The sequence below is a fragment of the Heliconius melpomene genome, chromosome 13 (assembly GCF_056956725.1).
Source record: "Heliconius melpomene rosina isolate 202511_hmr_F chromosome 13, ASM5695672v1, whole genome shotgun sequence".
Lineage (NCBI taxonomy): Eukaryota > Metazoa > Arthropoda > Insecta > Lepidoptera > Nymphalidae > Heliconius > Heliconius melpomene.
The window spans coordinates 10427665-10455336 of record NC_140401.1 but is presented as its reverse complement, the minus strand read 5'-3'; the positions used below and the strand labels follow the sequence as shown (position 1 = coordinate 10455336).

General features: G+C 33.9%; 2 long non-coding RNA genes across 2 annotated transcripts; both read left to right on the top strand.

Moving 5' to 3' along the window:
• Positions 1-488: 488 nt before the first annotated feature.
• On the top strand, positions 489-26479 carry LOC146532934 (uncharacterized). The gene is made up of 3 exons (XR_014878652.1): positions 489-1267; positions 25950-26033; positions 26394-26479. It is a non-coding gene; the product is annotated as an uncharacterized LOC146532934 (long non-coding RNA).
• On the top strand, positions 11432-14202 carry LOC146532935 (uncharacterized). Its single transcript, XR_014878670.1, has 5 exons — positions 11432-11549; positions 12386-12426; positions 12712-12856; positions 13253-13337; positions 13746-14202. It is a non-coding gene; the product is annotated as an uncharacterized LOC146532935 (long non-coding RNA).
• Positions 26480-27672: the final 1193 nt, after the last annotated feature.

Below are 27672 nucleotides of genomic sequence, written 5' to 3'. Positions count from 1 at the left end.
TATAAATACATAATATACGGAAGATGTTTTATAATAGTATGGAACGCAAAAATATATTTATAAATCCATGTTTCTGTGTGAATGATATTTAAGAAAAACATAAAATAAATTTATCCTTTGAAATTAACATCATTATTTACTGAGTTTCGCAAATTATACTGTGTAATAAGTGTCCTTTTAAATCAATAGTCGAATTTCTACTATGTCATTAAGTGTAATATTTAGACTAAACAAGTTTTTATCACATAATATTTGTTCCTTACTTATAGTGTTGACATTAAGACTAGACGATAAATATAGTTTGGCCGTTTCGAAGCTCATAAAATGGCCATTATTTTCGCTTTTTCCCTTTTACAGTAACAGTGAAGCCAACCACACAACATTATAGAAAGTTCAGAAAAAATAGATGGCTTGTCAAGTCCAGCTTAAATAGGCGATGCGGTGGCCACCCGTCGCTTCACGTCGCGATCACCGGTCACTCGGTCATTACGGCCCTCCTCTATGAAATATTTATGACGACTCCCATAATAACGACGACGATATCATTATACTTTGTGATAGGGGGGTCGGGCGGGGTGGAATTTCTGATGCTTCTTACCATTGCAAAGTCGTTTCAGGACTACGTATCTGCTTTAAAATCCAAGATACATTCAAAATGATAGCGAAATTCACATTTTCCACCACAATTTTCAATTTCCCATTTAAATTTGAAGGCTTCATCGATGAAATATAACGGCCTGTGCGCAGACGCGGCGGTCCGTCCATATTAACTTGTTAATTAGGTCCATAATACTTGCAGATGAGCTACAGAGTAAAGTTGAATATATAAAAAGCCCTTTTTCAGCGATCGCATGCATTGTCCCCGGCAGTTCCTAGCGGGAGGCGAGCCTATACCCACCAGAAGTTTGCCTGTTCATAAATAAACGCGAACGGTATTCAACAGCCCTTGGTGCTGTATGCATAACGAATTTGAAGGAGGCAAACTTGGAGGCTCTGCTGGGATGGAGTATAAAATTCAGTAACAACATAGCAGAGCTTTTCATTCGACGGTTTGCTGTCGGTGAAGACATAGCTCTCTCTAATTAATTAGTAATTAGATGTTAATTGGCGACTCTGAGTGGGACAATATATTGTGTTGTGCTGTGGAGTGGTCAAATAGGTTTTGAACCTGTGACCGTTTTAAAAGTTTTAGTGTATTTGGTGATTGTTTCGTGATAAGACAGACGCGAGATGGAGTTGGCAGCGGCCATCTTGGAAGATGTCACGTGTGAGTACTTTCCCCGCTAGGTGGCGTTTGAGACAGTATACAGTATTGGGACGATGTCTGAATATTTTTGCATGTTATCCATGCAAAATGTTCTTTAATTCTGTTTGGATAAACATTATAGAAATATTTTATCATAATAATCTCAAAACGGATCTTTTCTTTGTGATTTACCACTTTTTTTCAATACATCTAGTAAAATGATATATTCACTTAGGATACTTAAACAAATAATTCTGATGCTTAGTTACTGAACATACATATGTCTTAAAATCAAATATTTCTATAACTATAAGACATTATTGTGATGTAGTTGGTTCACTAAACGTGATAGTTGTAGATTCAAATTACATTCAGTGGAGTGCTTAGACCAAGTGCGGCAAAGTATTTTCCAAGTATTTTCATGCATGCATTTCAGCAAGCGAATTTTCTAAGGACAATAAGTAGAAGCAAGATATGTTTGATGAGGTCATTATAGCACAGTAGGCACAAGTGTGTGACTGTAAACGCGACGGTTGTGGGATCGATTCCTACTCGGGGGAATGAAATATTTAATATTTTCGTGTACGACGGTTGTGAATTCGATTCCCACTCGGGGGAATGAAATATTTATATTTTCGTTTACCTTTCTCTGGTTACCAGCAGCAGATAATTCTGTGAAAAGTGAAAAACGGAACCATCCTAATAGGAACGTATAGTTTTAACACTAGCTTCTTATGTTCTCTCTGCCTACCCTGCTAATTTTTTTTTATGTTCTATCGGAAAAGCAATGTACAGCATCTAATATAATAAAGCTGAAGAGTTTATTTAGTTGAACGCTCTAATCTCAGTAACTGCTGATTCGAATTCATAGAATCTTTTTAACCTACTTCAAAAAGGAGGTTATCAATTCGACTGTATTTTTTTGTACGAATAGTTCATTTATAGGTAGATCACGATAATTTTTCGAAGTACCTGCGAATTCAGTTTTCTTATACACTTAGAATGTACCACCACGTGCCGTATACAAGTCTTTATTTCCATTTAACCACGCAGTGAAAGTTAGTAAAGAATATTTTCATTTTCTATTTAATATTATGTTATTGCCTTCAAAATAAATCTTTGTTTTATACAAACTAAAATTATTATTTAAAACTTTTCCTTTACAAAAAGAGTTAGCACAGTAAATATATCGGCATTTTCTGCATTTCCATTTCGGAAATATGATGTCGCCTCCTGTTCAGCTCTCGTGTTGACATGTCATTTTCTGCACCACTGCGGTCCGAATTTGAATATGTCAAATGTCAAAAGCATAAAAACACCAGTAAAGTCCTTATTATAACGGAATAAAGGTGAAAATCCGTTGCTTTTTTTATGCTAGAGCAAGTTTTATAACGAATTTCAATCCCATACCTCTGTTGATAGGTGTTAAGCATTGAATGGGTGTTATGGAAATATAATGGTATATCGAAATGCAGTTTTAACTTATTTTTTTTGGTTTCTTTGGCTTATAGCAGGGAGGCAGACTCTGTTCTTTAGTGTTTACATATGTTGAATAGCGTATCTCACTTGCTTTTTTAAAATGGTGGCCATATAAAATATCGTTTTGCTAAATAACTTCTACACTTTTCCTGTTATCATAGCGTTATCGAAGCTTATATAGAATTTATTTTGCTTGCAATAGAAAGCGAAAAAAATGTTTAACATATAATGAGTGGAGTCGTTATGTAAAAAAATTAAAAGAGTTACTATCTTTTAAATATAGATGATACAAGTAGATAAAATTATTAAAAAAAACCGACTGCATAAAAATAAAAAGAAAAAACAAGTCCAAATCAAATTAAGAATCATTATTGAAAATCTAAAACTTGACATAGTTCATAAATAACGGCTGGTTGACGCTATGGTATATTTTTTTATTACCATTTCTTAAGCGACGATCGAAGTTTAAGACGAATCGTTTGACACTAGAATCGACAAAATCCGTCCATACCTTTACGTTTCTATGCAATGCCATAGAGAAACAAACTTACATTACTACATATATATACTTCTTTCAAAGCGCAGTTGAGCAAAAATATATATTTAACGTGTTTGAAACACGCATCAAAAAAATAATTATTAAACTAATTATTAATGTTAGAGGGAGAAAGTAAAAATAACTTATTCCGCCGAGTAGGAATCGAACCCACAACCGTCGCGTTTACAGTCCAACTAATACAAAAAGATGTGAGTAATTTAACATTTAGTCTTCCTTATAGTAAAGTACAGTCATAATCGTTAAGTTTATCAGGTCTAGTAATGAGTAACATATTTCACTTGTAACTGCCGCCGCCGCAATGCGGGTCATTTGACACGCTCTTAGCAGTGATATTTTCTTTTTTTTTCATATTTTAACATTCATACAAAAATGTATATTTTTGATTATTGAAATTTTAAATTGAAATAGGCATTCTTACTACCGCTTGGAGATCAGAAAAGATCAAATGTCAGAAAACCAGTCGAGGCCATTCGGGATCGATCCCCAATTCCCCACCTGAGGATTCCCTAATTCCCTAATATTTAATTAAAATATTATTTCCATTTCTTCGCTAGTGATGAATTTTGAAGGCATTGAGTGTTGAGTGGAGAGACTCGTCGCCGCAAATATTACCTATAGGTATAATATTTACGTTATATTTACTTATTCAGGTTACAAATAAAGTATAATATAGTTTATTTCAAAATCAATATAGAAACAGTAATCTAATTATCCACATATTTATAGGAATAACCAACGGAATGTCACAGTGTCATTTTAGATTCATGCCCTTATATGGCAATTGTACCGCTTCATAGTTAGCGTGTGACCATAAATGGTCATATAAAATGTACAGATATGATCTGTTTGTTAGAACATTAATAACTCATACTACGACGGTATACTCGAAGACAGATTGAATTGAAATTTTATAAATAATATACGATCCAAATGTACTTATTTATTAAATAACAAATAAAAACCATAGATTTTAGATAAACTCTATAAGTCCAAACACAAAATCCCAACGGCACAGTGACTACGGCACAAGGCCGTTATGGGTTCCATTCCCACTCGGGAGAATGAATTATTTTCTTGCTCTGCCAACGTAACGCACGACGTTGACTTGAGCCAGTCACCATGCAATGAATGAAAATTAATTTTTAACAAAAAGAAAAACCGACTTCTAAAAACGAACTAAAAAGTGAAAAATAATTATATAAAGATTTTATAATTTTGAAGTCGGTGCCAAGTAAAACAAACAGGCTTAGTAATTAGATATTGTAGTAAGGTTATTGTAGCATTAGCTTGACACCGACTTCAAAATTATAAAATCTTTGTAAAATTATTTTTCACTTTTTAGTTCGTTTTTAGAAGTCGGTTTTTCTTTTTGTTAAAAATTAATTTATTTTACGGTTTTTAGTGATGGGTAGATCTTAAAATGATGCTTCTTGAACGAGTGGTGATGGTGGTTGTCAACGAGTGGTTGTGATTGTTCTATGTAAAACTTCATTTAATTAGCTATTATTTTTGTGCAAAGTTACATTTTGGTATATTGACAAGAACATACATAAAAAGTATTCGAGTGAATTCGGAATCTCCCTTTTTTGAAGTTGGTTGAAAATGAGAATATGCTCTTTTTTGAAAATGGTTGAAAAGAAATGCAACGATCAGGAATCTCACTTGTGACATCAATTTAAAAAGTTTTTGCTTGTAACTATTACAGCATAATCAATTTTTTTAAAACTTTCTCAATTTTCACCGGATTCCATAATCGGAACCTAACCAAACTTTGACCAAATTATCCTTGAAGTGTATCCTTTCAAATAAAAAAAGAATCATCAAAATCGGTTAGCGCAACATTGAGTTATTCGGCTATTTGTCGCGCACATACCTAATGCAAATTTAAGACTTATGTGATTTTATCATAGATACCATTGTCAGACATGGACCAAAAAAAAATGGGACCATTCGGGAAGCTTCACCATTCAAATAAATTTTCAAAATCGGTTCACCCAGTCAAAAGTTATGAGGTAACAAACATAAAAAAAAAAAAAAAAAAAGAAATAAAAAAATACAGTCGAATTGATAACCTCCTTTTCTTAGAGAAGTCGGTTAAAAAAATGGATGGAATTGGAGTGTGGAAAACAAAGTGTCAATGCACTAGGTTCCATCAACAGACCAAAAAGAAAAGAACAAGAACAAACCATTGACTAGTTTAGAATTTTATTCCAAAGTAATACTAAACAACTATACCCTTAAAATAGTTATAGGTACACTCCTACATTATCAATTGTTTTATTTTTTTTTCAAAATTGAAGAATTAGCAGGACACATTTGAATTTTACAGGGCGTCTTAGGAAGATTTTAATGGTGGAGTGTCGTAACACTAGTTTCTTCGTTAACATAAAAAAAAACATTTAAAATTAGCCAAACAACTTCCCGATAATTCGATTGCTAGTAGTTAAGTGATCTATGATAGTAGGAAGTTCCGCGGGCGTCGGTGCGCGCACGTCTTCACTATCCCACGATACTTTATGTATATAGAGGATGATTTCAAATATATTCTAATATTTTCGAGTATTCGATAAAGCATGGCGTTGAACCACTCGCAATGTCTTGAATATTATTCGGAAAGTAGGGAACGCAATGTCTTAACATTAGATGCTCTCTATCCACCCTTCTGTATAACAAAGAAACTGAAATTGCAAAACAATTCGAATATTAAAATTCCTTTATTTCTTTAAATTAAATAAATTTCTACCCCAATGGAAATTATTACATATTGAATAGTGGAATATAACTCAATCCTTTGCTATTATTGTATACAAAAATATACTTTTAAGCATGTTTAATATTCCTGAATCATGTAATACTTTTTTCTTATCTTCACGCATATATCCTGGTAAAGAGAACCCAGTATCAAATCCGTCCAGCACTTTCTGTCCATTGTGTGCCAGATGGCGGAAAACAACGCTGTGCTTTATCTTATCAAGAAATCGGAGAAATAAAAATTACATAAATATTCTTCATAACTCACATAAGATTTTTCCAAATATTATCTTACATAATAACTTTTAAAACCACATAATCTATACTTATTTGAAACTAGTTTTGAGAACATGCTGTAGGTACGAGTATTTATATTGTTTGCAAAACGTGTAACGTGGTTGTTCGAGACGATTATCGCGTAAGATCACATCACGACGCCGACGTTTGTAATCAATCTATAAATCAATATGAGAAAACTGAACTTTGATGTAATTTAATTTTTATGGTTAGACATATTAAATTAAAACTGTTTTAATCTACAATGGTCTATATTAATGTCATAAATCTGAAGAGTATGTTTAGTTTTACGCTCTAATCTCAGAAACTGCTGGTTCAGATTGAAAACTTATTTTGTTGGATATTCCATTCGTCGAGGATGGCGATTATATTATTAAACGTTTTTAATTTCGTTGACGGTTACTGCCCACACTAACTAACAATTTGAGTGTTTCCATTCAATTTCACGAGCGGGGCCGTAAGTAAAAGCTTGTAAATATATATATTGGGCATAATTTGAGCTACAATTATTTTAATATTTTTGTTTCAAACGGATATATTTAGATTTTAACGTTGACTGACGTTGACTTAAAAGCTTGAATTTTCTTAATTTAGTACTAATATTCGCATTAAAAAATAATAATTTGCTAATCTATATTAATGTTATAATGCTGAAAAGATTTTATTGGTTGTCCGTTCTAATCTCAGAAACTACTGGTTCTGTAACTGAGGTATGCTATAGGTAATATTACCTCAAGTTCATTTTTTTCGATATATATACCTGTACGAGTGTACCTGCAAGAATTACCTCGCGTATTTTGCATGTATCATGTGCCATATATAACTCTTAGCTATTTCAATTTGGCAGGGGCGAAGCCAGTGACAAGGTCGTAGTATAGTATATAGCTAGTGGTATATAAATTTGGACATAGAAAAATAAAATAAAATAAAAAGATAAAACAAACAATGCATCGTCGACTACAATAAGATAAGGTACCACATAAATCTCACGAGTACGCCGACGTTTTGTACTTTTTAACTGTAACCGCGTTTTTATTCAAAGTAGCCACTTAGTAAATAAAATATGTCCGCATCTAAAACAATAAACTCGGCCGTTTCCCCCGTTTTCATGATTTCCTCCTTTTTGTGTTCCTCCTTTTTTTCAACAGATGCGAGGGCTAGGACAAATGAAGTACACTCGGGGACAAATGGAAGTATACATTTATCTAATTATTTTTATTATAGCAACATTCCAAAGATATTGAACTTTACGCTGTATCCCACACACAGCATGGTAGGCAAAGGGAACCTTGTGTTAAAACACTGCGTTTCCCACTTTCCGCCGAATTTTGAAGGCATTGCGTGCTGAGTGGCGGAATTTAACGCCGCGCTTTGCCTCGACAGTAGAGCGAAGAATTGTAAATATAAATGTAACTAAATATTTCATACCTTGAATGGAGATCGAAACCACAACGAGTTGCGTACAGTCACACTTCGTGCCCCTGCGCCACGAGTGGCCTCTCTAAAGATATTAAACTAATGGCCGCCCTCACTCCCGTCTCCAAAGACACTAGGTGACAAATTTCAGCGTTCTACTCCGCATAATTTTGAATAGTTTCATTTGTATACATTGCTTCACAGTTTTATTAAGTATTATATTAATGTTAGGACATTCTGTCATATTTCAAAAGATATATCAAGTATAGGAGGATTTTTGTAAAGAACCAACAAATATGTAACTCCTGCCATCCTTAACTAAGTAATCGAAGAGTAATCATATTTATATTATATATTAACATCACAACATGAAAAACCTGAATATTTTAGTTTAGCTTATCTCATGATTAAATACTACTTTGGTGCTACATCAAAGAATTTTATTTTATTATTACTTATAATAAATACCTAAAGCTTAAGCTTTACTAAGCTTAAAAAATAATACATTAATTGTACATGTACGAGTATATTGTTGGCAGACAGTGCACCCCATTTCGTGGGTAATGTTACCGAAAAATGTTTAGTTTTTAAAGAATTAGCATTTGTTTGGTCTTTGTTTTCTAAAGAACCCCTCTTTTGTACTTCTTTAGGTTTTTTTTAGAAAAGTTCAAATTAGGTTGTCTTTAAAATGTTTTATACGATTATATATAATGCCGGCCTTGTCGCAATGGAACAATGACTGATTGTTTAATAATATTAAACTACGCAATACGGAATGATCAATCAAATATAAAAATATAATCAATAGATTACATATAATACCTATTTAAAATCTTTCATTTACTTGGTTTGCTAAAATAAATCACGGTGACGTGTCTTAACATCTCTATACAGTATACTTTCCTTGCTTAACACTAAATGTGTCCTGCAATATGCAAAGCAGCTTGAAACTAAAAAAATGTATGATACACAATAAAAAATGTATTAAAACCTATCAAATGGATGGATTTGAATCGAAATGTGCAGACGTTTCCTAATATGTCAAGAGAACTAAAAAACCAGACAGAACTCCTAAATACTTTTTTAGAATTATATAAAAAAATTAACTCTATGGAATTTGAACCCGCGCCTCTTGAAAATCGTCCAAGCGCTCTGACCACCAATCGCTACGTTCTCGTCAAGTTACGTCGAAATTATTACTTCTTAGTCTACGCATTTTACTTACAATTTACTTATAACATTACCGCAGGGAGATTTTTACAAATTTCCGCTTTTTAGAATTATTACTTAGAATTATTATTTGGCTAGAGAGAATGCTATTTAGTAAAGATTTTTAAAGTGTAATGTAATACTTAGGAAAGAAAAATATATGTTTATAGAAATGTTATTTATGATATAGGTATGTTAGTTAAGTGTTTCATAACCAATATAAAAACATACTAAATATATGTATGTCTTCACAATAGTTTTGAAATCTATTTTTTTCTTGTAGAGATATAGTTTTTCAATAAATTTTCAAAACCAATTTTGGCGCAGGAGCATAAGTGCGTGACTGTAAACACGATAGGTTGCAGGTTCGATTCCGACTCGAGATCTCTCATTCTGGCCGTCGAAGTAATGACTCGACAATTCGAGAAAGAAAAGTTTGCGGAAAGTGGAGAAAGAATTGTTAACACCACTAGCCTTCTGCCCACCCTGCTACATAGGGATTGCGATACAGTATGAAGCTGAAAAAAAAAATCCCTTATCCTGCTTTTATAAAATATGACTACGTAATTTTAATTTGTCTTCTCCACTAGATAATTTCTAATTGTCCTGAATATCCAATATCCATAAAAAACGCGTGAAAAATAAAAAGTATCATACTTCCATCCTTATAAAACTAAAACACTATTAAAACTAACACTCAACTCGAGATAGCAAAAAACATCAATCTACCCACAATTATATAAGAAAGGAGCAATTTATTTTATCAAAGTAAACTAACTATTCGTAAAAGTTGGTTGGCAGTGACCACGCCTACCCGATAAGGCACGCCCAAGACACGCCTACTCGTTTCCTTTTATACTTCTTATGTAATACATTTAGGGGATAGGGAGTAAAAGGGGGGTAGGGGGTAGAAAATGTTATTAAATTTATCTCACTGTCCAACCAAGATGGCGTCCAGGAGATTGCCTTTTACGTTCTTATCAGATGTTAATGTCTGAAATGACAAAATGTGGAAACTGTTTTAATATTTTTATCATTATTGCTAAATGTAATTCGTTTTAATGATAGAAAATATCGATAAATCTTATTTATACAGCTAATAGCTTTTAATAATTTATACATTTTATATACATTTTTCTCAAATTTCGATAATTTGTTACCAGAATAAATAGATTGGTATAACTATGAGTGGAAAGAATGATGACTTGCAGTAAACATTTTTAACTTTTAAACTTTTAAAAACTTTTAAAAATGAAGTACCTACAGATAACACTGGCACCTACTATTACTTGCTTCCTGCCTTTTTAGATATCCTGCTACGAATAATAGTAAATCTTTCTAGCTTCCATTTTCAATAACAAAAACGTATTCAAATAAGGCAAAAATTTACGGATACATTCATTTATACCACTTTATCATATAACCTCTTACTATCTCGCACAATTAATATTTTTAACTGAAATGACATATTTATAATTTTCTTATTGTTGTTCTAATAAGTAATATTTTACAAAATTGTTAGCTTATATTTTAATACTAGAAGCCCACACTCGACTTCGCCTGCGTGAACTACGTTATTATTAATTTATTTCTGTCTCCATGTCACGTCCTATAATTTACGTCCATGCAAAATTTGAGACTCCTAGCATTTTTAGTAAACCCCGTTTACCGTTTTTAAAATAACACAATAAAAATACATATCGTCTATATGTTTCCAACGTACTCGAACAGAGATACCACGTAATTACAACATGTATCACTCGATAACAACACTACACACTAGATACCTTCCAATTAGAGCTTCCGCCTACAAGCAACTGTTCCCGTTTGACACAATACCACCGCTTTTATTGTCTTTTTCACCTAAATCTATCCACTTTTACACGATTACGCTAACAATATCTAATATATTTACATAAGAATTTACACAAAGGAGTAAATAAATACATTAACAAACATCGAATATTAGGGGGTATAATTTTCTTAATAAAATGTAGCAGAATTGAAAAAAATCGTAAGTAGTAGTTAGTAGTAGGTAGTTGTAAAAATCTCGAACATTCGATGTACGTAGTCGTGCTTTGTCAAAAAGACGTAAATGAAAAACGTATATGTTTTTTCTTAAATATTTTGTAAATGTATTTCATTATTAAGCCACTTTTTTATTTAACAATTACAGCCACTCTCGCATATATCAATTAATACTACTTTCATAAAATCTGGATGCTAAGGCATATATTTCTTATTAATTGATAATGGTACTTCATTGAGACGCAATAAAAGATATTGAGTTAGTTTAACCTGAATTTAAATAGTTTTTTTTTTTTTCAATTATAAAATGTCAACACAGATGACAATTAATCGGACGTTCATCGCCTACAGCCTTGGCTTAAATTTTAAAGAAAGTCATAAAATACACGAATAATCGTTTAATTACGATTAAAATTGTTAAATTTATACACAAAAAAATAATTCATAAAAAAAAATTGTTACAATTTTAACTTATAACCTTTTCTTTAATGCGCATCTAATGTTCCGTGCTATAAAAGGCAACGTGGCGCGTGCGCAGATTGCACTCGGGCGAGGACGCGGGACGTGAGTATTTTGACAATTTTCTTTTTTCTGTATTTTTCTCCATTTTTTTACTTTTTTCTAACCTGTAATTTGTGTCATACTGTGATTTCATACGTGGTTTATGACCACGTGGTAATTTAAGAGCTTAATTTTCTGTTCTTAGTGAAATATTTAAAGAGAACCTCGTGTACGTGTCACTCAATTATCTATTTTTTTCGTTCACGTGGTAGTGTCTAAAAGCTTATACTTTCCCTCGAAGACGTCACGCCGATCTACATAGAACAGTTTTTGCTGACCACGTGTTTTATATTATTTAAAAGTGTAGTTTAACTTTGTCTTTTATTGTAAACACGTGCTAAAATCTAAAGTTTTCTTTCGAATTTTTGAATCCTATTGCACGCTAAAGATTTCGACGGATTCCCGGAGGTCGTGGTCGCCGGGTTGTGTGTCGTGGTCGTCTACGTAAAAAACTTCGTATATTTTCAAAAATGTTATTTAAAGTTTACTATTATTATCAATGATTGCCTTTGACTATCCGTGCTAATAAAGTCGTTATCACTTCATATTCCATTGTTCGTATGTTCGTGACATCACGTGTTTTTGAGACTGAAGCACGTGGTCGCAATGCACGTGCTTTCAGTACAGAAGATTAGTTTTATATTGTGTATAACCTTGCTTGTATTTAACGATCGCCATTATCTAAGGGAAAAAATTATAAATATTAATAAATATTATATAAGTTTTTTTTATAAGTACGTTAGATTTTTCTCTTTTTCCAATCGATTAGCGGTTTAGATGTGTCAAGCAATACTGTAATAACTTCATTCATATTTTTAATGTATTTTAATTTTCCACAGTGAGCCAGGGTGCCCGCGGTTCAAGCGGCCTGCTTGACGGAGTGAGTAAAAATTTTCTTCTTTTTTCTTAATTTTTCCTTTATTTAAGAATTACTTTTTTTCTTGTTTGAGGCCAGTCATGGCTCAGAGGCATAAGCGTGCGACTGTAAACGCGAGTTTGTGTCATCTTCCTAATTCCACGCACTGGCAAAAGAAGCAAGATATCCCATTCCAATTTACAATGGTCATGGTTTTGGTTTGCCACTGCGGCCACATCGGTCATCATTACCACAAATAACTCTCTTCTTTTATTATAACGTATTTTCTAACATTTCCCTTCATTACAGACATAAGAGCATGAGCCAGCCAGCAGGCCACGCGCCCGGTGCGGCGGCCGCCAGCGTTGCTCGACGCCGCCCGGCCGCGCGCCTGGCCGCGCGCCTGCCGCCGCTCCGCTGGAGCCGCGACCAGATCACGCGCTTTTAGATTAAGGTATGTATATGTGTATTTTTTATAGCTTCACGCATAGGACAGAGTAGGGAACCTAGCTTATCCCGCATAAAGTAGGGTAGGGGGAACCTAATTTTAAGACGCGTGTTTAACGCAGCGATTGGAAGTGTATTCGAATCCACAACTAGCGCGTTTACAATTACAATAATTACTGCGGTTCTGTTTTACTGAACCAGCTGTATTACATCGCGTTAATCATTTCGATATACATATTAAGTATGTACATATTTGCACTTAGTTAACAACTTTCATTTCATTTTATCAAGCGAGTGACGCTACAAAAGCTAGTAAAAATTTAAATAAATATGTAAAAAAAACATAATATTAACAAAAATATTAGTGACACAGATCCTAGTGACGCAATCTGTTCTTTTCCAGGTTTAGTTTAGTGACGGCGACAGTCGGCGACGTCATGACGTGGTTGGGCCTAGCGCGAGCCGCCCTCTTCCCTAATTCTTTAGTTGTAAGTATTTTTCTAGCACATAACAAACAAGGTAGGGCGTACGCGGTAGGTAGAGGGAACCTAGTATAAAAACACTTTGGGAACAAAGACACTTCTGTTCCCCACTCTCAACGGAAATCTGGAGTCATTACGTGTTCAGTAAATAGGCAAACCGCGCTATGCCTACTTGCCACAGCGAGGAATTCATGATTCACTGGTCCAGTGGGAATCGAACCCATAACCGTCGCGTTTATAGTCGCACGCTGGTGCCCCTGCGACGCGACTGCCGTCGAATTAACTTGTTTCTAACAATTTTAAATAACATATGTACATACATGTTTTAATATTATATATGAAATTTTAATAATTTACATCATTTTTAATAATATATATATATATATATATTTATTATTTTTGTATTTGTTTCAGATATTTGAAAATCGGACTATAACTTAAAATTGTTGATGACGCTGACAATCTCGCTTGCCATTGCTTATATGAACGTATTTTTAAGAGACTATTACGACTTTTCCGTTGCCATTTCTATAGAATATATTACACTTGTTATTTAGATTTAAGATGTTTGCGCGATAATAAGTTAAGATTCTGTACTAGCATGTTTTTTGTTTTTGTCTATATCTAGAACCCGTTATTGAAGTTAGCAAGTCCAGGACAAAACGAGTGAATCCAATGTAGTAATAAGCTTACTGTAATTTTTAAATGTTTTTGATTTTTTTTTCTGTTACAAGTACCTACAATTATGTTTGGAACAGAATGCCTTTCGTAGTTTTTTTTTGTTAAATCACGTATACTAATTTGGTTGTTTTTTTTTTCACTTTGGTTTAAAATTTTGGTTTTTAATTTTATTATATGGTTTTCTTACTTATTCCGTCTTTTATTTGGACCCGATGTTTTTTTTTTGTTTCACGATGAATCTTACATACAGCAGGGGTAAGGCGAAGCAGCCTAGTGTAATAATCTGTTACTCACGCACAGAAACTGCGGAACTCGACAGCGCGCTTTGCTTCGACACCAGAGCGAAGAAATGGAAATATAGATTTAAATAAATATTTCATTGCCTCGAGTGGGGATTGAACCCAACACCAGCCGCGTTTACAATCGCACACTTGTGCTGGCCTCAAACATTATTACTCTTCTATTATAATACTCCTTAACAATGTTTTAAGAAAAATATACTTTTAATACATTTTAGAATGAACTAAAAAAATTGTGTTTCATATAAGTATAATAAACTAGAGACGTTAAAAAATAACCTTTTTTTTCTGACATCGGTCAAAAAAAATCATTATTCGTGAAAACAAAGTAACCTTAGTGTTGGTTCATAAAAGAGAAATAAACCTTACACTAATATTGACGTTCAAGTACACTCACTGGCGCTTTGATCCCCGAATTTTATTAGTAGAAACACAAAAGGTGGTATTTTAAAAGATTTTGTTAGTGCAATTTTCTACGTGACAATATTAATAAGTCTTATAAGTTACTACGTACTTATATTGCGAGATATTATGACATTATTTCCACTCTTCAATTCCATCAACAAATTTGCTGTAGACTAATGGAAGAATAAAGTAAATATGTAATATAATCTTAGAATTTGATTTACATGCACTTTTAATTGTTCTATTATCTTAAATATTGGCAAATATATGTAGATTACATAACAATAAAGTGATATTGTGATAGTGACACTTTTATTAAAGTGTTCAACAGAACACTTTTATTAAAGTGTTCAGCAGAGCAGAGCACTTAAAAAGTGGGTTTTTAGACTTTAAACTATTAATATATTCCACATATTAAAAAATCGTCCATTATTGCTTACATTCCCTGACCTACTTTTATAACAAGTTTCAATAATTCCAGTAGTTTAGTATGTGCTAGTCATTGTCTGTAACGACAGTCTGTTTAGTCACTTACAGTATAAAGATACTAATTTTGTCTATGAAGCATAAAAATATTGATATAAATTAAATAAATCAATCTTAGTTTGCTTACGTGATGAACAACGGAACTCGACACCGAGCTTTGTCCCGGAGAGATAGAATGACAATAAATGTAATATATCTGTTGTTCCCTCAAGAAGGATCGACTTTTACATTCAAAGGTTATACCATGTCATGACGGCCTCAAAAAACTAAAATAAATATAATAATATTTTATTTATATTTTCCACATAATGTGCACCGACACTGTTTTAGTAAGTTCTAAACGCCCCGCTGTCCCTGGCAGATATTTAAATTAGGATCATCTGTTACTTTGCACTTTTTGCCGCCATCTTGTGCCCGTCCCGGAATATTCCCGGTATATATTAGTTTGGTATATTTTATAATTGGATAGGTATAGTAGCTTGGAAATTACAAATTTATAATATAGAATTAATTTAAAAATTACCAATTAACTATAGGAGCGATATCTGAAGTATAATAATAGGAACATTTAAAAAAAATTAGCTTCACGCTGTACCCCGCGCACAGCAGGTTAGGCAGAGGGAACCTAGTGTTAAAACACTCCGTTCCCCACTTTCTGCATATTTCTGGAAATTGCATGTTAAGTGGCAGAACACAACAAATAGATAGTAACAATAGTAACATTAGAATGAAATTTATTTAGTTTTTATTTCATATACTTAGGTGGGCTTTAAAGTGTAGAAGGACACTTTATAAAATTTTATTCTCCAGTTTAAAATTCTTAAAGCGAAAATTTTCCGAAGCTAAATGACTCGTTCTTATTGTTTTGTCAAGATTGTAAATAGCAACTTGCAACGAAACGATAAGAAAGTATATTCAGCATTTAGTATATATATATGACTTATTTGCATACTATAATCAAAGACACTCGTAATATTAGCATTATACAATAATTTTACTGTATTTTTAATTCTAGATGTTATCAATCTTTACATTTGTTATATATCAGTAATTTGCTTTACTTCCTCCATAAGTAATAAATAATAAAAAAACACAACACATTAATTTATTAATATAAAAAAAAGTAATTTCAATGGAACTCGTCAGATGTGATCAAAAACAAACACGTTTAGAATAAAACGAGACATTAACATAGAAATAAGTAGACAGCTACAAATGCCCGCTAAATATTGAAATGAGGTGAATTAAAAAATAAATCAAAAGAGGATTTTCCCGACACGTCGCGTCGCGTCGACTCGCGGCGACGGCGACAGAAAATTGGAAAAAGTGAATACTTTTACACTGTTTCCATTGCATCTTTAATATATACATATATATATACTAATATATATATCACGAATAGTGTGTTTAGTTGAATGCTCTAGTCTCAGAAACTGCTGGTTCTAATTGAAAAATATTTTTATGTTGCATAATTTTATTATACCTCGCTTCGCTCTGGTGTTGGCCCGCGATGTTGAGTTCCGCCACACAATACGCAATGCCTCCAGAATTCGGAAAAGTGTGTGGGGCGGAGTGTCTTAACACTAGGCCCCCTCTACATACTCTGGAAAAAAAGATTACCTTTTATAGAGAAAGACTAGGGCAGTGGCGTAGCTAGGGTATTTGCTGCCCGGTGCGGCTTGGGGTACTTGATGCCCCTTTCCTGTTGATGAGTTCTAATTAAGTTCTAAAAAAAAAACAAAGTGACCGTCGACTTTGATGCCCCTTTCCTTTTGATGCGGTGCGGCTTAGAGGACTTAATGCCCTTTAAATTGGTATAAAGTCTAAAAAACAAAGAAAAAACACACTGATCGTCGACTTTGATGCCCTTTTCCTTTTGATGCCCGGTGCGACCGCCCCGCTCGCACCCTCCCTAGCTACGCCACTGGACTAGGGTATGTTATTCCATATTCCATATTTTAAATATAATATCTGTATATTCAATAAGGCAACATTGTTTCACTAGAAAAGAGAATGATTCATTTCTATTATGTTAAATGCAATGAGACTACGTCTAAATGTAAAAAGGATAGTTACGGGTTTGATTCCCACTCGGGGGATATTTAAATTGTTTTTATTCTCTCTCTGTTACCACACGATGTCACAAAAATCGGGTGAAGAGTAAGAACTAAAGTGTCTTATCACTACCCTACTATATCCGGAAAAAGTCAAAAAGTAAAAAACAAATCTCTCCCTCAAAATACAGTAAATACATAAAAAAAAACAAACACAATGGTTCAATGGACACACACCACTTGCAAGATAATAATGTTCCTTACATATTAAACAAACAGACTGTAATACACCTTATTTACATATACATGATGATATTGAAATAAATGTGGGTACTTTATTACTTTTACAATATTAGATGAATGAATTATTTTGTTTAGGTTCACGCTTTTCGTACTTATGTAGGAGAGAAGGCAGAAAGGAGCTTAATATTGAGAGTTGAAACACTCCGTTCCTCAATTTTGGGATTTAAGTGTCGGAACTTGACGTCGTGCTCTTAATATTTACACTACCATTTGTCGTAGGTTCAACTCTTGTGATATATAAATATTAAATTTGTATTATTTTAACCGACTTCTGTATTAAGGAGGTTATCAATTAGACTGTTTTTTATGTTTGTTACCTTACAAATTTCGACTGGGTGCACCGATTTCAATTATTCTTGTTTTATTGAAAAGGAACTACTTCAAGGGTAGTTCCTTGAGAATTTGGTTAGGTTCTGATTACAGGACAATGTAACGGTACTCTTCAAATCAGTTTACTGTTTAAAGTCCGTTTTTTTTCATTAAAAATTAAATTATGATATGAATTTGTTATCATTTCTTTGTAGTAGGAAGGAAAGCTATTTTAGTTAGTATACTCGATACCGACCTACCTATAGAGTTTAATTCAAGAAGTTAATCTCTATTTTCTGTATTGGATGATCGCTTCATCGAGAAAGGCTATAAGCAACTACATGTTAATCGTCTTAATGTAACCTACTGTACCTGTGGTACTTAATAGATACTTTTGGGAACCTGAAGTGATAAACAATAAATGTCAGGAAACTCATGATAGTCGCTTTTACATTATTTATAATTATCAAATAGAGCAAAAGAAATTACAATTCTCTTACGTGACATTTAATCGAGGGACAATAAGAACAATTACCTTCCAAGTCCTCTCTAAGATTTATCATTGAGTTCTCTCTCTCTTAAATTCCTTATTTAAAATCTTCTCAAGGAGCCCCTAGTTTTACAATTATTCTTTTTTATACCGCTTTACTATGACATCATAGGTACCTACAACAAAAGCTTGCCAAAAAGAAAACCGAAGTAAACATCCAGTATAGCGTATATTTTATCGAAAGCACTACTGTAAATACAATTTAAATGAAAACACTTAGTAATACGGGCACTTGACATCATTTCCAAGCTCCGCCCTGTAAAAGCTCCGCCCAGCCCAGGCCACGCCCATCGAGCTCTTTATAGAACTTCTGCTGAAAGGTAGTTAGAGATTCACAAAGTATATTTGAGTTTCGTCTTCTAGTTTATGAGAGTATCTTTATTTTTGTAATGTCTTCGAGGGAACTTTAAACGGTTTGAGTTGAAAAGTGTATGGGTAACCATAGGGTTATGGGTTCGATTCCCGCTCAGGCGATATTATACGAGTATATTAAGAAGAACTTGTTTCATTTAAGGCACTCTGTTTCCCACCTTCCATGTAATTTTCAAGACATTGCGTGTCAAGTGGCGGTACTCAACACCGCGCTTTGTTTTGTAACTAGAGCGAGGAAAATAAAATACTTCTTTCCCCCGAATGGGAATCGAACCCACAGCCAATGTATTTACAATCATATACTATACCACAGTATGACGGCCTCTGTTGAGCTTTTTAAACGTATATCATTGATACTATTTTTTTAATAAAATATATAAAAATAGATATACCTTGATCCAACTGTAGAAATATATTTCATTCACTAGAGTGAGAATCGAACCGGTATTTACATACGTACATCTCTGTGACTACAGGAAAAAAAATATTTAATATTTTCATTTCCTCGCTATGGGATCGAGGCATAGCGGAATCCATGAAGAAGGGAAAGGCAGTACCTTACAAGGAACACAGTGTCTTAACACTAAGTTCCCAAGTTCCCCCCACTACCCCCCCCCCCCCCTACACCCCTGCTAAGTGCAGAATAAGCTAAGCTAAAAAATAAATATTTATATATTTTATAATTGCACAAGCTACTCTTGACTAGCTATAATAAATATATATAACTATGCTTTATTACCTTCAAGCTGTATCACGTATGTAACCCTAGGTAGAGAGAATCTAGTGTTAAGACACTCCGATCTCCTTCCACTCAATTTTCAAGATATCACGTGCATTAAGTGACAAAATTCAAAATCGCAAATACCAACCAACAATGCGCTGTCTGACCAGACTAAGGGAAATAAAATTATTTACAAACAATAATATTTCCCCCACAAAAGTTTATCTTTTTATTCTATCAATATGCTTTTATACTTCCTATAATAATTCCTCACACATCTCACGTAACAGTTTATAAAGGCTCAAAAAAGCAAAAACCTAATATTCATCCTAAATTGATCCCAAATCGTCCAACTATCGTATAACAGCATCCCAGCATCCCATCATCCCTGAAGAACAACGTTTCATCTCGGTGAGATATCAAAAAATACATCCGGCCGGCCTTTCTGCGCTTTATTAAGAATAAATTTAGGACCCCTACAGTGGTTCGTAAATTGTAAGTGATGAGCGATTTAAATTTATTATATTTGATTATTATATATAATTAATATTGTTAGAGAGCGCAACGATTGTGGGTTCGAATAGCATTCTGGAGAATTCTTTTTTTTATTTAAGTGAGGAACGGCGTATCTTGACACTAAGTTACCTCTACTATATGCGGGATACAGGAGGAGCAAAAAATCCCCATTTATCCCCTGAGTGGGCATCAAAGCTACAACAGTCGCGATTACAGTTACTTGATGTGCCAAATAAAATACGGAATGCTTTTTTCCAAATTAAATAAAGTAAAACGGTTCAATAGAATAAGTTGTAAGATTTAATTAAATTTTAAGTTCACAAAAGAGATCATCGTCATTTTATGGTAGTAAGTGTCAATTATAAACAGAACGCTTTTTGCGGATATGCATAGTTTTTTGGAAATAGGTAAATTGTTAATTATTTATTACCATTTTTTAACGCGGTTAAAAATACGGCTAAAAAAGTAGTAAGCATATACAAAGGAAACATTATTTTTATTTACTTTTTTTCCGGTGTCGAGCGTGGCGACAAAGCGTGGCGTTGTGTTCCACCACTCAACTTACATTGCCCCAGAATTTGGCTGAAAATGTAGAACGGAGTGTCTTAATACTAGGTTCCCTCTGGCTACCCCGCTACGTGCAGGATACAGTCTGAAGCTGATTATAAAATAATAAATTATTATTATGTAAAATCGCTACCTCTTGCCACTTAAATACGTATAATGCTTGGCGCCTATCTTCTGTCTAATGCATTTATGCAAGAGGCGCGATCGATCGTCGTAATTCCGCCAAATATTGATACTGCTTATTTTTGTACTCGAATTGCTACTTCAAACGAACTATGGAACAAAAATAAAAGCGTATTTAAATAGATAGACCCTTACTTTTGCTATATTTCGGTATAATTGATAGGTATTTCTTAATTTTGGATAATTAATTCATTAAATGTACTTTCTTCTTATGTTTTTAGATATTTCATATTATAAGGGGTAAATAATGAAAATTTTGTGTTCAAACACTCCGTTTTAGTGTTTTATATTTTCATAGACTAAGCTGGTAGAAATAAAAATGTGATGAATGAAAATTAAAGCTATATAAAAGCGTCTCGATGAAAACATTTTCCGTCCTCTCTTCTTTATTCTTTCAGATACTATTGATTGAGACCTTAAAACATTTGCCGTGTTTTATGATGAAAGTTTGAGAGATCCTAGTCACTTACTTCTTGTTATCTTTTTTCGGATATAAACATAGCATATTAAGTAAAATCGATCACTGCTTTCTGACCAATTTCGAGTGGAGGAACCTAACGCCGCGTTTTGTCTGGCGGAAAATAGGGATAGAAGTGGGTTAAGACTAGATACCTCCTACCTAATTTGTTATGCAAGAAAGAAAGTGAAGATGTTGATTTTTTAAATAACTATATAAGGATATACTTATGTACATCGAAAATTCCATCTAAGCACTTAAATATACAGGAAAAAAAATAAAAGAGCCAAAAGCGAGGTAAAGTTAAACAAGCGATCTTAACAAGAACGTAAATCGGATTTGCAAACGCATTTGAATAAGACGGCATTTGGAATGGTGGAATTTTTATTTCTATTTCTACGTCTTCCCAACTTTGTGTGGAGGTAAAGTTCTTTGAACAGTTCTACTTGGTTGGAAATAAAATAAAGATATATAAAGGTTGGTTAAAAACGCAACTTAGGGATACATAAATATTCGTATTTTTGGCCGTAAGGATTGTTAGTATAAAAAACATGTTATTTCTCGATGGAATTTAAATTTATTATAAAAATTTGAGGCTGCCGAGGCACAAGAGCGACTGTTAACGCGACGATTGTGAGTTCGATTCCCACTCGTAGGAATGAAATATTTAATATTTTCATTCTCTCGCTTTGCTAATGAAGCAAAGTTCCGCCACTAAACACGGTAGCCCTCAAGAATTTGGCGGAAAGTAGGAAACCGAAGTGTTCTAACAGGAACAGAGTATAGACTCTATAACTAAATATAAAATGTTCAGTGTTAGATTTCTCTCGAATTTTATATAACGCATATAATGGCGCGTCCTCACTACAATGTAGCATAAAACTTAGTAATTTTATAAATAACTAGCACGCACAGACTTTCTGTCGAATTCTGTCTGTTCTACTATTATACAGGCATATTGGCGTGAAAATGTGTTCATCGTTAGCGGCGGACATTCTCAAGCTATAGTTTGTTTAGCTTTTGCTGCTCTTATGTCTGTGGTCGTTCATTAGTAAAATAGCGAAGGAATTCATAAAGATCGATCGTAGTACTCAAATCCACGTTTGAAGACTAAATATTCAACATTTACTTTGTAAGTATTAAGGCTGTTTCTATATTTTTTTATAATTATAATATTGTATTTCTTTATTATCTTTTGTTTCGATATTGTTTTCATTGTGTGCCTCGTTTCGATCAAATAAGTGTTTAACATATTATAATCTATTGATTATATATTTATAAGATTTAAAACGATGAACTTATTCACAAAATTAATTTGAAGATATTCAAGCCAAACAAAATCATATACAGACGTCGTAGTTCACATCCCTCAACGAGCATCAGAAGTGTACAAAAAAGGTAGCCGATAGTAGGAAGAGGGAAATATATTTTCGGAAATTTCATCCGACCCAACTGTCAACCACACCTGCCCGCGTCTGTGATTCGAACGAATTACCGACGGCGGCGAAACTTGAAGGTCCGGTTCGCATCATTAAATGTTGACTCACTTACCGGAAAGACGAAGGAACTGGCAGAGCTGTTTTGTAGGGAAGACCGAAGATGGGATGGACAGATATCATTAAGAGCCAAGTATATAAATAATAGTCCAGTCGAGCTAAGTGGAGACAAAAGACGAGGATAGGAGACCCCACCATGAGATGGGACTAATAATGCTATGGAGAAAGAGAGGTGATCGAACCCACAACCATCATAGTGATGATAAAAGGCTGTCCGACTGCGTCACAACGAACAAGATAATGTTCATAAGACAGAAAACCAGGAACAAGCTGATTTCTCTATAATTCTTCCTACTGCCTAGGTACCCTACCATCTAGAATTAGCTAATATAATAATTTTATTTTAACGGACTTGATTGAATTTTCAATCAAGCCAGGTAATAAATATAACATTATTTCAAATAATTCATTAAAATCATAATCATTATGCTAAATTATTGAAAGTCACAATATCGCATTATAAAAAGGTTAATCCATTATGAAATATATCATTCTTTCTATTCACAGTTGCTTTGTAACAAGCAATCTACTAAATTAGTTACTGTATGTAATGGATATCAATGTAAGACCCTATCGGCTCAGTGTGTGCGTAATAAAACGATGACTACAGATACAAATTGAGGTCGGAAAAAAATATCTATAGATTTATTTTACATAAAAAAAACAGAGTGATTAACCATTAAGTTTGTAGTGTCTGCTCCAACAATATATAAAGTCAGTACTGTGGAGACCAGTTGTGGCACAGGGGCACGAGTTTCCCAGGTTCTCTCTGCCTACGCTGCTATGTTAGGGTTACAGCGTGAAGCTAACAGATAAACTATTCACTTTTACTTAAAATAAATATTACGGCTTAGGCAGTGTCCGTTATAGGTACAATAAGAAAAAGATAGTCTAGCCTAGGAGTGTCTTAACACTAATTTCTCGCTGCCTGCCTTACATTAGTAGGATATGCCAACATACGAGTACGGTAGGATAAGCCTACGGAAGATATCGAAGCCGAGGTTCGAGCCCCGCAGGGGGCGCCCTTCCCGCTGCCGAATCACTCAGAGGCAGCCACGTAGTGCTTGCATTTCTTCAGGGACAGAGTATCCTCTTCCCTACCCAACCGGCGTCGCTGTGAAAGGCAATAGGGCTAACAGCATTAACCTCATGATCGAAAATATATATATATATATATATCAATATCACTAAAATAAAACTAAAAAACGATATAAAGATAAATGATCGAAACAATTTATAACTTTCCAAATAGGACATCTGCGTGTAATTTGTCTCGAGTGGTGTGGAATCGAAAGCCCCCGTCATGGCGCGGGCGCCCACAGTCGACGTCGACAATACACCTCCATACATAATAATGTACATTATACTAATAACAAATATCGTATCGTACTAAAGGTGGAAATCCAAATATTTTGTTGCTTAGTCATCTTTATACTAGATTACGTTTTCTTCAATAGGTACACCGTGGAGGCGGTTGAATTGGATGTGGCGATAGAATATTTTATTTAACATTTTACTTCTTCTTCCTCCTGGCATTAATCCCGGCTATTGGCAGAGGCCGCCTTCCTACTCAACCTACTCCACTTTGCACGGTCTTTTACGTCCACGGTGGTTAGACCATTAGCTCTCACGTCCTGCATCACGACATCCAACAAGCGCTTCCTTGGGCGTCCCGGAGGTCTCACTCCAGGAACTGGTATAGCAAGGCACTTGCATCCGGCAAAGTTCTTACGCTGCGCCGAGAGTAACGTGGCCAAACCATCTCAAGCAACGCTCTTGCACATCCACCTCAGCATCTTCATTTCCGTGACGTGAACCTAATAAGTGTGCCGAGATAGTACTGGCCAACATTCGCTGCCGTAGGAAAGATTATTATTTAAAATTTTACTATTGTTATAAAAATAAATATTTCAAATTTCAGAACTTAATTTTTTTCGAAATTCGAAATACACGTAATGTCTTAACACTAGGTTCCTCCTGCCTACCTTGCTGTGTGCGGAGTACCTACAGCTTGAAGCTAATATATTTATTTTTATCTAATCTTATTTGACTACAAAAAATAAAATGTCACATCAAACTATTACCTAAATCCTTAATTTTCACGTAAAAAAGAACCGTCAAATCACGTCGATTAGTGGCCGATGCTACAAAACTCATTGTTGCCGTCACCACAATGCTCCAAATCTTACACAATTCAATACTGATATAACATCGTCATTTATACATGTCAACCCTACTATTTAAGGGTGGTAAACGGAAAATTTCACGCAGTTATCTATGGAAATTAGTTGAAAAATCATATGAAAATACCAAAAAAATGTATCAAACTGAACCCTTAGATTTGTCTGTTAGGGGAAAATCTAAAATACTGAGTGTAATCGACTTTAAATTCTTAGCTGGGTTAAACGATCATTTGGCAAAGTTATATGAGAGAACCACTTTTGTTGATAAAAGTATGGGTTCGAATCCGAGAGGTGTAAAGACAGTGTTGCCTTGCCAAGTGTGTTTCAAGACTTTTGACAGGCCGTCGCTGCTGAAACGACACATGCGGACACATACAGGTAATTTTAATAATAACAATATGATTAGTTGAGGTTAATCGTGATAAAGCACGGCGTTAAATTCCGCCACTCAACACGCAATGTCTCGAAAGTTGGACGGTGCGTGAGGGACGGAGTTAACATAAGGTTTCCAGTTTCCTGTCTATCTTGTTATATGTGGGATACAGCATGAAGCTGAAAAAAAAGAAGCTGTCTGAAGTTTCGATGCACTAAAATTACCATTACTTAAATAATTAATGCAATTTAACAAAACTAATTCCTAAAAAGTAGGGTGTGGAGTTATGCATTTCTACATCAAGTGCTACAAGTAGGTACTAAATAATGTTCCAAGCTATCTACATTTCAAACCTACGCTCGAGAGACTTACTAGTAGTATCTGAAGGGTTCCTATTCAGGTCCTGGCTCCATCGTCAAATCAACTCAGTAATCCCATATTATTGTTTTGGCACCTAAATATATCAGTTATCACCACCTAAAAATTGGGTCAAATTCAGTTTCTTAGATTTTGTTTGACATACGACTTACAAGTCAACCTACTTAAAAGGGTATTAAGAAGTTAAGACACTCCGTCCTTTAATGTTTTGATCATTGATTATAGGAGAAAAGCCGCACGTCTGCAATGTATGCAGCAAGGGCTTCAGCACATCTAGCTCTTTGAACACTCACCGTAGAATTCACACGGGTACGTTATGTATTATTAAGTACATTTTTTCACGTCTAAAGGCAGTTGTGTACCGTTTAAATGTAAACGCGGCAGTTATGGGTTCGATTTCTACCGTGAGGAATGAATTATTTCTTATTTCTTTGCTCTGGTGCAGCGTTGAGTTTTGCCCCTCAATAATTACGTAAATTTAGTTAGGTATAAACTCAAAACTTACTGAACCAATTTCCATAAAAAAAACACATTATTTCATCAATATGCAGATGTCACAAATATATTATACACAATAGTCCACTCGTGGACTAATATGAACATTTACATAATGGTTTCTCTATATAATACATATTAGAGAAGTCACTTTATTTCGTATTTGTTATACAGGTGAAAAACCACACAAATGTCCTGATTGCGGAAAATGCTTCACCGCCAGTTCTAATCTATACTATCACCGGATGACGCATACTAAAGTAAGTTGTAGTTTATTTTATTTTATTTATTGCAGATAAATAAAATATATTAAGATATTTGTATAATAATAAGGATATCAATCGCGTAGATATCATTTTAAATTATTTTTTTTACACGTCATTTTAAATAAAGATAATAAATTCGTTCGTTATTATTTTCATACTTAAAGTTCCAAATAATATTTATTTATATATTTTTTTTTCCTTCACGCTGTATCCTGTATGTAACTGAGTAGACAAAGGGAACTAAGTGCGTGTCTTACACTACGTTTCCCACGCACCACCCAAACTTCGATTGGCGAAAGTCAACGCCGCCATTTTATATTAAATATTTCATTCCCACGAGAGAATCGAACCCACAACCGTCGCGTCTGATCACACGCTATGGCACTACGCCAAGATGACCTTTTATACGCTAATGTAAAAATATTGTCTTTCAGAACAAGCCACATAAATGCATGATGTGTCCGCGCTCCTTCCCCACGCCGGGGGAACTACGCGCACATGTGACGTCACACGATCTATATAATAATAAATATACTGAATTACAGCAGAATAGGCATAGACAAGTTAAATTTGATTATAATAAATAAAATATTTAACATGCTGTTTTTTTTTTCTTCTTCCAGTAATTTAATCTTTTAATTAAATTAATTTAAAATTTAAAAATTAGAAAAAATATAAAAATAAAATTTAAAAATTAGTCTTTTAATTAAACTTATGGTTATATTAGATCTGCAATTTTCTGGCAAGGTAAGTAATTACAGAAAAATGGATAAATGATTAGTGACTCCATTATTAATTTTACTACAATTTATTACTTTCTCAATGATTTGAGCTAGGCTGACGAAAATTCAAATATATTTTTTTAGCTTCATGCTGTACACACACAGCAGGGTAGGAAAAGGGAACTTGTGTTAAGATACTCCGTTTCTGATTTTCTGCCGATTTCTGAAGCCATTGCCTGTGATAAGCATCGTGAAATGAAAGAAAAATTCTACGTCTAAACTATTTAGACAGGTATCTTGATTAATTTCTTCAGGTACGAGTTGGAAATATTTTACCCTATACGATGTTCCCGTAAAAGGCGCCAATAAACTTACAATTTATATGTATATGTATGTATACTTTATTCTAAATAAATAAAAATGCACAATTATTTTTTTATCTGTATTTAATAAGGGATTCGAACC